Source organism: Equus quagga, chromosome 13, assembly GCF_021613505.1.
Source record: "Equus quagga isolate Etosha38 chromosome 13, UCLA_HA_Equagga_1.0, whole genome shotgun sequence".
NCBI lineage: Eukaryota > Metazoa > Chordata > Mammalia > Perissodactyla > Equidae > Equus > Equus quagga.
This window is the reverse complement of record NC_060279.1, coordinates 72,431,256-72,441,931: the sequence shown is the minus strand read 5'-3', so window position 1 is coordinate 72,441,931 and position 10,676 is coordinate 72,431,256.

The following is a 10,676-nucleotide window of genomic DNA, read 5'->3' as shown; positions in this document are numbered from 1 at the left end:
GATGACCCAGAGTGGAATGAACCTGGTGAAAACTCCATTGAGGCCCAAACAGATGTGATCAGGTTCCTTCTGTATTCCAGGTTTCTGTCATGTGTGGTTAAAAGATTGCAAACCCTCTCTCCAGTCTATTTTTTCTTCTGACCTTCGTTCTTCCTTCCTACAAGGTTTGTCTTTCTCTCTTCAACATTTGGCTGAATCGTCCAGTTTGTCATGAATTTGCTCAACTACTGGATGCCTCTCTCTCCTTCTAAAATAAAATAGACAACCCTCTGAATTTCGTTTCTGGTCATCGCTTCCCTCTCAACAGACACTACCCTCTCTGCTCTGAAGCAGACAAGCCCTGCAGGCAGTTCATTTTTATGTGTGTGAATTTGCTCACCTGAGTCAAGTGATAAAATTGTCTTTCACAGACTTGCAAATCCCTGGACCAGGAAGGGGTCTCAGAGGTCAGGGAGGCTAATATTCTCCAAATGTGATACATAACTCACTGGGGGTATGCAAGATGCTGTCAGCTAAACTTTCAAAATAATGTTAGTTGTTGTATACTTACTTTAATTCTATTAGAAAAAAATACATAACTGGTATATGAAACTGCATGAGTTCATAAATATTACTGTCTAGGATGAGCCTGCAGCAGATGGTGCCTTAGAAACCTGTTGTACCCAGTATATATGAATTGCAGGTGCTGACGGGTCATACTTAGATGTGACAAAGATCATGAAAGTAGAATTTTTGGAAGCACTGATATGCTCTATGCTCCTCAGTGCTACACAAAAGGAAACTGAGGCTTTGAAAAGGAGAAAGGTTTGTCCAAGCTCACTCAGCTCGATAGACGCAGGACTAGGGTTAGATCATGATTGCCCAGATTCCCAATGTTCCTTCATTCATTTTCCAAAGACTCCTTCTTGGCAACCGTGAGTTCAGTTTAAGAACGGATACCATGATCAACAAAGGCACCTTGGGGATTAATTTTCAAAAGCACAAGAAGCTGGACACAAGCCTGTTCAACCACATGGTGAATTACCTGAATGAGTCCAAGAGCCTCATTTTCAAAGACAAAAGCTGGTCGCTTATTGGATCTAGAACAGCAGAAACTTCACTGGATAACAAGGTAAATGAATGCATCGCACCATTCACTGAAGTGGAGGCCCACAAGCTGCTGGTTGCTCTGTGTAATGGGAGATTTGGAATGCCGTTAATGGGTTAGTGTAGTTTTTATTGTAAAAGCAAACTAAATTAAACTGATAGTTTTAATTAAATTTGAATTGGCTGTGATTTTACTCAGTTTTAAAGGCCACTTGAGACACCAGCATTACACTTAAAATCTAGTGTTGTAATTAGTGACATCTACATTTATTATAATGGTTACTGCACTTTATTGAATTTCTTCAGGAGTAAACAAAAGCTCAGCATCTAAAGAGCTTGGATTCCAGGCGAAGTTGGCTTTCGGAGCTTGTTTTGTTTCTGTTAGAATGTCAGGTGATGATGTTGATTTTGAAAAGCTAAGTTTGTAGTGTAGCCATCCAGCCACAAGCTTAGGACCCTGGGCTCCCTCAAGCCAGAACTGTCCAAGAACATTGCAATTATGCTTTCGCTGTACTGTTTATCTGGAAAATCCAAATTGAGTGCATGTTTGAGCACCTCTCTATCCCCCAGTACCTCTAGAGTTCAAGGTCTAGGCATCTAGAATTGGAGACACTTTCAAGCAGCTGTTACTTTGGTGTGGAAATCAGAAGAGCTGTGTGGCAGCTCCAGAAAATGTTGGCGAAGGAGGCTGCTGGCTCCCAAGGAGGGCAGTGCCTTGGTGGCTCACTGTCATCAGTTGTCCCAGACAAAATTGGGGTCCAACACGGTGCTTCTCATGACTTTGCTGTGTGAAGAATCACCTGAGAAGCTTGTTAAAATGCAGTCTTCAGGGCCTCATGTGTAGGAATTCTGGTTTAGCAAGTGCATGGGAGAAAAACCCTCATTTTGAGAAGGTCTCTTCTAAAGCATTAATTAAGTCTAATGAAGTCTTCAAAAAGACCAGGTGGTAAACAGAAATAGGAGTATCTTCTCAAAGGGTCACCATATTCTATGCTCTGATGGGAGGTCTGTGTGGCAACAGTCTCTTAAAAATTGTGGAATGAGTGTGAGATTAAAGCAAAGATTATGTTTTTAATTAAAATTAATAAATGCTTATGAAAATAATACATAGAGAATGACGTCAGCATCAAGGCAGAGTGAGTTCTTTCTTTAGACTCTCCCCACTAAGATACAATGAAAAGGACATTCATGAACCAACAGAGGACACTCACACAATACAATAGATGTGTGAGAAACACACACAACCATATGTCTGAAGGTGGAGGTGCTGGGCCCTCCAGGAGGCAGCGAAAGGAGGTAAGGGTGTCTCCTCTCCCTCCCCCAATGTCAGTGACCTAGGGCATGGGACTACGCATGGCTCTGAGAGGAGAAAGGGGAGGTGGCATTCCTCTGCAGAATGCCTTCAGTCTCTGAGTTGCCTCCCAGACTGTGGGAAAACTCCACACCAAGGAGGCTAAGCAATTGTGGGGGCATACTCACCAAGACGAGCAGCCCAAGAGGGCAGACAGCGAGTGCACCTGGGATCATGTGCACAAAAGCAAGCACCCCTCCCCCACCAGTTGGCCAGAGCAAGGGACCCCCGCCAGAGCACCTATGCATAGTGTCTGTAAAGCAGTGGTGGTGAGTAGGAACATGCAGATGGGCTCTGTAAGCATAGCTTCCAAAGGACAAGCACAGCTGCCAGGGATTGTGGTGGGCTCAGAACACACCACACCTGTCCCCTTTCCCCCAGTGCCAGCAGGTGGAATCTGTGACCAGATGCTACCACTATCCAGAGGTACAAATCCACCCCATCAAATAGTGTGAAGAGGTATATTAACACCCCAAACCAGAAGGAAAATGACAAGCACTCAGAAATCAATCCTGAAGGCACAGAAATTTACAATCTAAATGACAGAGAATTCAAAATAGCTGTCATAAAAAAACTCAATGAGTTACAAGAAAACTGAGAAAGACAGTTGAATGAAATAGTAGTAAAATTAATGAACAGAGGAAATTCTTCACAAAAGAGATTGAAACTATAAAGAAAAACCAATCAGAAATGTTGGAGATGAAAAGCAAAATGAATGAGATAAAGAAAAGTCTGGAATCCTTAAATAATAGAGCTCTTGTTATGGAGGACAGAATTAGCAATTTAGAGGACAGAAATATAGAAATGCTTCAGATGGAGGAGGAGAGAGAACTAAGACTAAAAAGAAATGAAGAAATTCTCTGAGAAATATCCAACTCAATTAGGAAATGCAACATAAGGATTATAAATATTCAAGAGGGAGAAGAGACGGAGAAAGGAGTAGAAAGCTTGTTTAAAGAAATAATAGCTGAGAACTTCCCAAACCTGGGGAAGGAGCTGGAATTACAAGTAAAAGCATCTAATTAACTCCTATTTACGTCAATGTAAAAAGAACTCCTCCAAGGCATATATTAGTAAAACTGGCAAAAGTCAACGACAAAGAAAAAATATTAAGGGCAGCAAGGCAGAATAAAATAACCTACAAAGGAACCCCCTATCAAGTTTTCAGTAGATTTCTCAGCAGAAACCTTACAGGCTAGGAGAGACTGGAATGATATGTTCAAAATTCTGAAAGACAAAAACGTTCAGCCAAGAACACTCTAGCCAGTGAAAATATCCTTTAGATATGATGGAGAAATAAAGCTTTCCCAGATAATCACAAGCTGAGGGAGCTGAGGGAGCTCATTGCCATAAGACCTAAGTCCCTTCCCCCCACCCAGAAATGATCAAGAAGGCCCTTAGACAAAAAAAAAAAAAGTGCATTTACAAAGCTCTGAGCAAGGAGATAAATAGACAGAGAAAATCAGAAAATTGCAGCTCTCTATCAGAACAGGTTAGCAAACAATTATAACATTAAAGATAAAGAGAAGGAAAACATCAAAATTAGCTATAATCACTTCATTTTTCCCACAAACTCACAACACAAAACAGAATAAGTCGTGACAACAATAAGTTAGAGAGGGAAGAGGAAAGGGATGGCCCCTTCTTAGACTAAGGAAATAAGAAGCTATCAGAAAATGGAATATGTTAGCTATGAGCTCTTTTATACAAACCTCATGGTAACCACTAAACAAACGATCAGGACAGAGACACAAATTATAAATATAGAGAAAACTGAGAAAACCATTGTAGAGAACCACCAAACTGAATTGGCCATCTGAAACACATGGAATGAGAAACAGGGGAAATATAGAACAACCAGAAAACAAGTGATAAGATGGCAGCATTAAGCCCTCATATATCAATAATCACTCTGAATGTAAATGGATTGAATTCTTCAAAAAAAGACACAGAGTGGGGGCCAACCCAGTGGCATAGTGGTTAAGTTTGTGCACTCTGTTTCGGTGGCCTGGAGTTTGTGGGAATGGATCCTGGGTGCAGACCTACACACTGCTCATCAAGACATGCCGTGGTGGTGTCCCATATGCAAAATAGAGGAAGATTGGCACAGATGTTAGCTCAGGCCCAATCTTCCTCACCAAAAAAAAAAAAAAAAAAAAAAGACACAGAGTGGCTGGCTGGATTAAAAAACAAGACCCAACAATACGCTGCCTCCAGGAAACACATCTCAGCTCTAAAGACAAACAGAGGCTCAGAGTGAAGGAATGGAAGATGATACTCCCAGCTAATGATAAATAAAAGAAAGCAGGTATTGCCATACTTATATCAGACAAAGTAGACTTCAAGATAAAAAAGGCAATGAGAAACAAAGAGGGGCAGTATATAATGATGGAAGGGACACTCCACCAAGAGGACGTAACACTTATTAATATATATGCACCTAACACAGGGGCACCAAAGTACATAAAGCAACTATTAACAGACCTAAAGGCGATATTAGCAACCATACAATAATAGTAGGGGATCTTAACAGCCCACTTACAGCAATGGATAGACGATCCAGACAGAATGTCAACAAGGAAATAGTGGAGTTAAATGAAAAACTAGATCAGATGGACTGAATAGATATATATAGAACACTCAATCTAAAACAGCAGAATGCACATTCTTCTCAAGTCCACATGGAACATTCCCAAAGATAAACCATACATTGGGAAACAAGGCCACCCTAAATAAATTTAAGAAGATTGAAATCATATCAAGCATCTTTTCTGACCATATTGCTATGAAACTAGAAATTGATTACAAGAAGAAAGCTGGGAAAGTGACAAATACGTGGAGAGTAAACAATATGCTACTGAACAACCAATGGATCATTGAAGAAATTAAAGGAGGAATCAGAAAATATCTGGAGACAAATGAAAGTGAATACGCACTGTACCAACTCATATGGGATGCAGCAAAAGCAGTCCTAAGAGGGACACCCATGGCAACACAGGCCCACCTCAACAAACAAGAAAAGTCTCAAATAGGCAATCTTAAACTCTACCTAAGGGAACTAGAAAAAGAAGAACAAACAAGGCCCAAAGTCAGCAGAAGGAGGGCAATAAAAATTAGAGCAGAAATAACTGAAATTGAAACCAAAAAAATAGTAGAAAGGATCAATGAAACTAGGAGCTATTTCTTCGAGAAGATAAACAAAACTGACAAACTCTTAGCCAGACTCACTAAGAAAAAAAGAGAGAAGTCTCAAATAAATAAAATTAGAAATGAAAGAGGAGAAATCATGATGGACATCACAGACATACAAAGGATTATAGGAGAACACTATGAAAAACTATATGCCAACAAATTGGACAATTTAGAAGAAAGATAAATGCTTACACGCATACAACCTAAAGCTGAATCAAGAACAAATAGAGAACCTGAATAGACCAATCACAAGTAAAGAGATTGAAACAGTAATCAAAAACTTCCCCCAAAATAAAAGTCCAGGACCAGTTGGCTTCTCTGGAGAATTCTACCAAACATTCAAAGAAGATTTAATATCTATCCTTCTAAAACTATTCCAAAAAACTGAAGAAGACAGAACACTTCCTAACACATTTTAGAAGGCCAACATCACCCTAAACCCAAAGCCAGACAAGGACAACACAAACAGGGAAAATTATAGGCTAATATCGCCAATGAACATAGGTGCAAAAATCCTGAACAAAATAGTGGCAAACTAATACAGCAGTACATTAAAAGGATCATACACCATGATAAAGTGGGATTTACACTAGGCCCGCAGGGATGGTTCAACATCTGCAGATCAATGTGATACACAACATTAACAAAATGGGGAGAAAAACCATATGATCATCTCAGTAGATGCAGAGAAAGCATTTGACAAGATCCAACATCCATTTATGATAAAAACTCTCAACAAAATGGGTATAGAAGGAAAGTACCTCAACATAATAAAGCCCATATATGAAAAACCTACAGCCAACATCATACTCACTGGGGAAAAGCTGAAAGCCATCCCTCTCAGAACAGGAACAAGACAAAGGTGCCCACTCTCACCACTCCTATTCAACATAGTGCTGGAGGTTTTGGCCAGAGCAGTGAGGCAAGAAGAAGAAATAAAAGGCATCCAAATTGACAATGAGCAGATGAAACTCCTGCTGTTTGTAGAAGACACAATTTTATATATAAAACACCCTAAAGAATCCATCAGAAAACTATTAGAAATAATCAACAATTACAGAAAAGTTTCAGAGTACAAAATCAATTGTAAAAATCAGTTGCATTTCTATATTCTAATAATGAACTAACATAAATAGAACTCAAGAATACAATCCCATTTATAATCACAACAAAAAGAGTAAAATATCTAGGGATAAATTTAGCCAAGGAGGTGAAAGACCTATACAATGAAAACTATAAGATGTTATTGAAAGAAATCGATGATGACATAAAGAAATGGAAAGATGTTCCATGCACATGGATTGGAAGAATAAACATAGTTAAAATATCCATACTGCCTAAAGCAACATACAGATTCAACATGATCAGAATCCCAATGACATTCTTCACAGAAATAGACCAAAGAATCTCAAAATTCATATGGGGCAACCAAAGACCCCGAATAGCTAAAGCAATCCTGAGAAAAAGGAACAAAGCTGGAGGCATCACAATCCCTGACTTCAAAACATACTACAAAGCTACAGTAATCAAAACAGCATGGTACTGGCACAAAAACAGATACACAGATCAATGAAACAGAACTGAAAGCCCAGAAATAAAACCACACATCTATGGACAGCTAATCTTTGACAAAGGAGCTAAGAATATACAATGGGAGAAAGGAAAGTCTCTTCAATAAATGGTGCTGGGAAAACTGGACAGCCACATGCAAAAGAATGAAAATAGACTGTTGTCTTTCACCATACACAAAAATTAACTCAAAATGGATTAAAGACTTGAAGCTAAGACACGAAACCATAAAACTCCTAGAAAAAAATATAGGCAGTATGCTCTTTGACATTGGTCTTAGAAGGATCTTTTTGAATATCATGTCTACTTGGGCAAGGGAAACAAAAGAAAAAATAAATGAATGGGACTTCATCAGACTAAAGAGCTTCTGCAAGGCAAAGGAAACCAGGAACAAAATGAAAAGACAACCCACCAACAACCATATATACAAGGTGTTAATCACCAAAATATAAAGAACTCACACAACTCAACATAAAAAAAAACCCAAAACAAAACAAAAACAAACAACCTGATCAAAAAAAGGGCAGAGGATATGAATAGACGCTTTTCCAAAGAAGATGTACAGATGCTCAACAGGCAGATGAAAAGACGTTCAACAACACTAATGATCATGGAAATGCAAATCAAAACTACAATGAGATGTCACTTCACACCCATTAGAATGGCTATAATCTCCAAGAGAGAAAATAACAAATGATGGAGAGGATATGGAGAAAAGGGAACCCTCATACACTGCTGGTGGGAATGCAAACTGGTGCAGCCACTGTGGAAAACAGTAAGGAGATTTCTCAGAAAATTAAAAATAGAAATACCAGATGACCCAGCGATCCTCGTATTGGGTATTTATCCAAAGCACTTGAAATCAACAATTCAAAGAGATTTATGTACACCTATGTTCACTTTAGCATTATTCACAATAGCCGAGATGTGGAAGCAGACCAAGTACCCACTGAGTGCTGAATGGATAAAGAAGACGTACACACACACACACACACACACACACACACTGGAATACTATTCAGTCATAAAAAAGACAAAACCATCCCCTTTGCAACAACATAGATGGACTTTGAGGGTATTATTTATGTTAAGCAAAATAAGCTAGACAGAGGAAGACAAACACTATATGGTTTCACTCCTATGTGGAAGATAAACAAATGCATGAATAAAGAGAACAGATTAGTAGTTATCAGAGGGGAAGCGGATTGGCGGGTGGGCATAGGGGTAAAGGGGCACATTCATATAGTGATGGACAAATAATAAGGCACAACTGAAATTTCACAATGTTATAAACTATTATGACCTCAGTAAAAAAATAATACAGAAATGTATAACATAATAGATGAATTACCCTTAATCCATTCAATTCCCCTCCGCAGAGGCAAATAGTTAACTCTCTGGTATATTATCCTTCCAGATATTTGTCTCTTTACTTAAAGCATGGGTAAAAGTAAATACTTTCCAGCTGGATGTTCCCTATTTGTTACTTTGTTCTGAGTTCTGAGGGACTTCCTCTACTTTGTCTTTTCATGTTCTTGGGTTAGTCCTTTTATGTAACATTCTGTTCTTGTTTTATAGATATAATTACTTTCCCAATGTCTTTGAAGATAATGTTTAGGGTTTTTTTTTTTTGGTACTTTCTCTGTTTGCTCTGTTATCACGTCTTTTGCTTATCTTGATATTCTTCTGGCAAGCTGTAGGCATAGGTGTTCTCGTTCATTCATATATAAGAATGAGGCTATAGGAAGGCTGAGTGGAACCCTGGGTGTGACTGTCAGGTTTTTCTTTTGGTACAGTAGGCAAGAATCTGGACATTCTGCTTGGGAACTCCTAATGCCAGCATGTGGAGTGCCCTCCACATCCACACTCACCCTTGCTGCCCTGGTTTTCTCTGTTTATTACAATTTTTTAGAGGAAGAGTCCTTGCGGTCGTCATTGTGTTATTTTTCCTCGTGGTTGTTTTTACTGCAGGTAACACCTGCCTTTAGGACATTCTGAACATGCAAGGAGGGGATTTGACTACTCCGTGTGTATAATTTTAATTAATCCCACTTTCTTCCCGCCTATTCTCATTTATTTCCTGATGTTTATGAATTCCAAACCTTACTGGAGTTTCCTCATTTTAAGACAGAGTGGTCAAAACTCAGAATTTTTCAAGACAGTGAGACATATGCTTCTAAACAGTCTAAAATTCAAACAAGTTGACTGTGAACAAACCACAAATCCTAGTCAACAAACCTGAGTATTTTAGTAGGACCGAGACTTGGGGCACTCCTATGTTATTCAGATGGATTTTAGGTTCAATCTGTGGGAGTTTTTTCTGTAAAGAACCATGAACTTTGATCAAAGATGAAACAAATCTAAATCGTTTGCCTCTGATTCCTTTAATTCAAACTCATTGACTTGGGATCTACAGAACTTGAGATTACTTAATCATAATCAATCAAACACACAGGACAGAAAAATCCCAAACTCGATGAACATGGAGCCAACAGGAAAACATTAGGTGTGATTTCTTTTTAATCACTATAACTCCCATTACTCTTATTCCTCTTGTCAATGTAAACCTCTGGAGCATCAAACACCAATTTTAGAATTCCAAATTCTGTTCACAAAAGCTATAATAGACAACAAAATATTTTAGACCTTCATAGGGTGTTATAGATCAATTGAAATAATTGAAACAAACTCCTAATTGTGTAGATAAAGAAATGAAGGAAACCATATCGGGAAGAAGTTAAGAATTTTGGCTTTGAATTTGGATAGGCCTGGATTCTCGTCTGCTTTGGCTTAAAAATAATATTGTTGCTTTCTGCTCACACTCTAGTGTCAGAACTAATTAATGGCCCTATCCTAATGGCAGGAGAGTTTAGGGACTCTGCGCTATTTGGTGAGCTCTCTTTGATGGTGAGCTCTGTTTGATGATAAACAAATTAGGACTAGAAGAAAGATAAGGAATTTTGAGCTACGGTTGAGGACTTCACCCACAAAAGTCTTCTATTTTACTTGTGGTTAAACTTAAGATTCCCAGAGGTTGAGCAAACTTTTCAAGATGCAGGAAGGATTAGGAGCAGAACTGAATTTTGTTCTTTCTACTTAACCATCCCGACTCTCTTTTCCTGTAGTACCTTTTCAAATTATTTCTGTGACGTTTTTCCTCCTAATTGCCGAATTGTTTATTATCACCTAGAAAGAATAAGTCTTTCAATGAAATGTATGAGCATGTAAATTTTATGATAATGAGAAACATTTCCTCCAAAAACTAGGATGGAGCATCTGGAAACATAAAATGCACATTAAAATGACTGAAGAGACACCCCCTCCTCCCAATCAGAGTAATTAAAGTTTGGTTGCAAAGATTTGTATTAAGATCAGGGAATGCTTCTTTAGGTTCTGTAATGGTGAAGTCTTGTCACAACTACAGAACAGTCTTCTAACATTCCATTGATGCTTCATTGTTGAAGAAGATTCTTCTAGA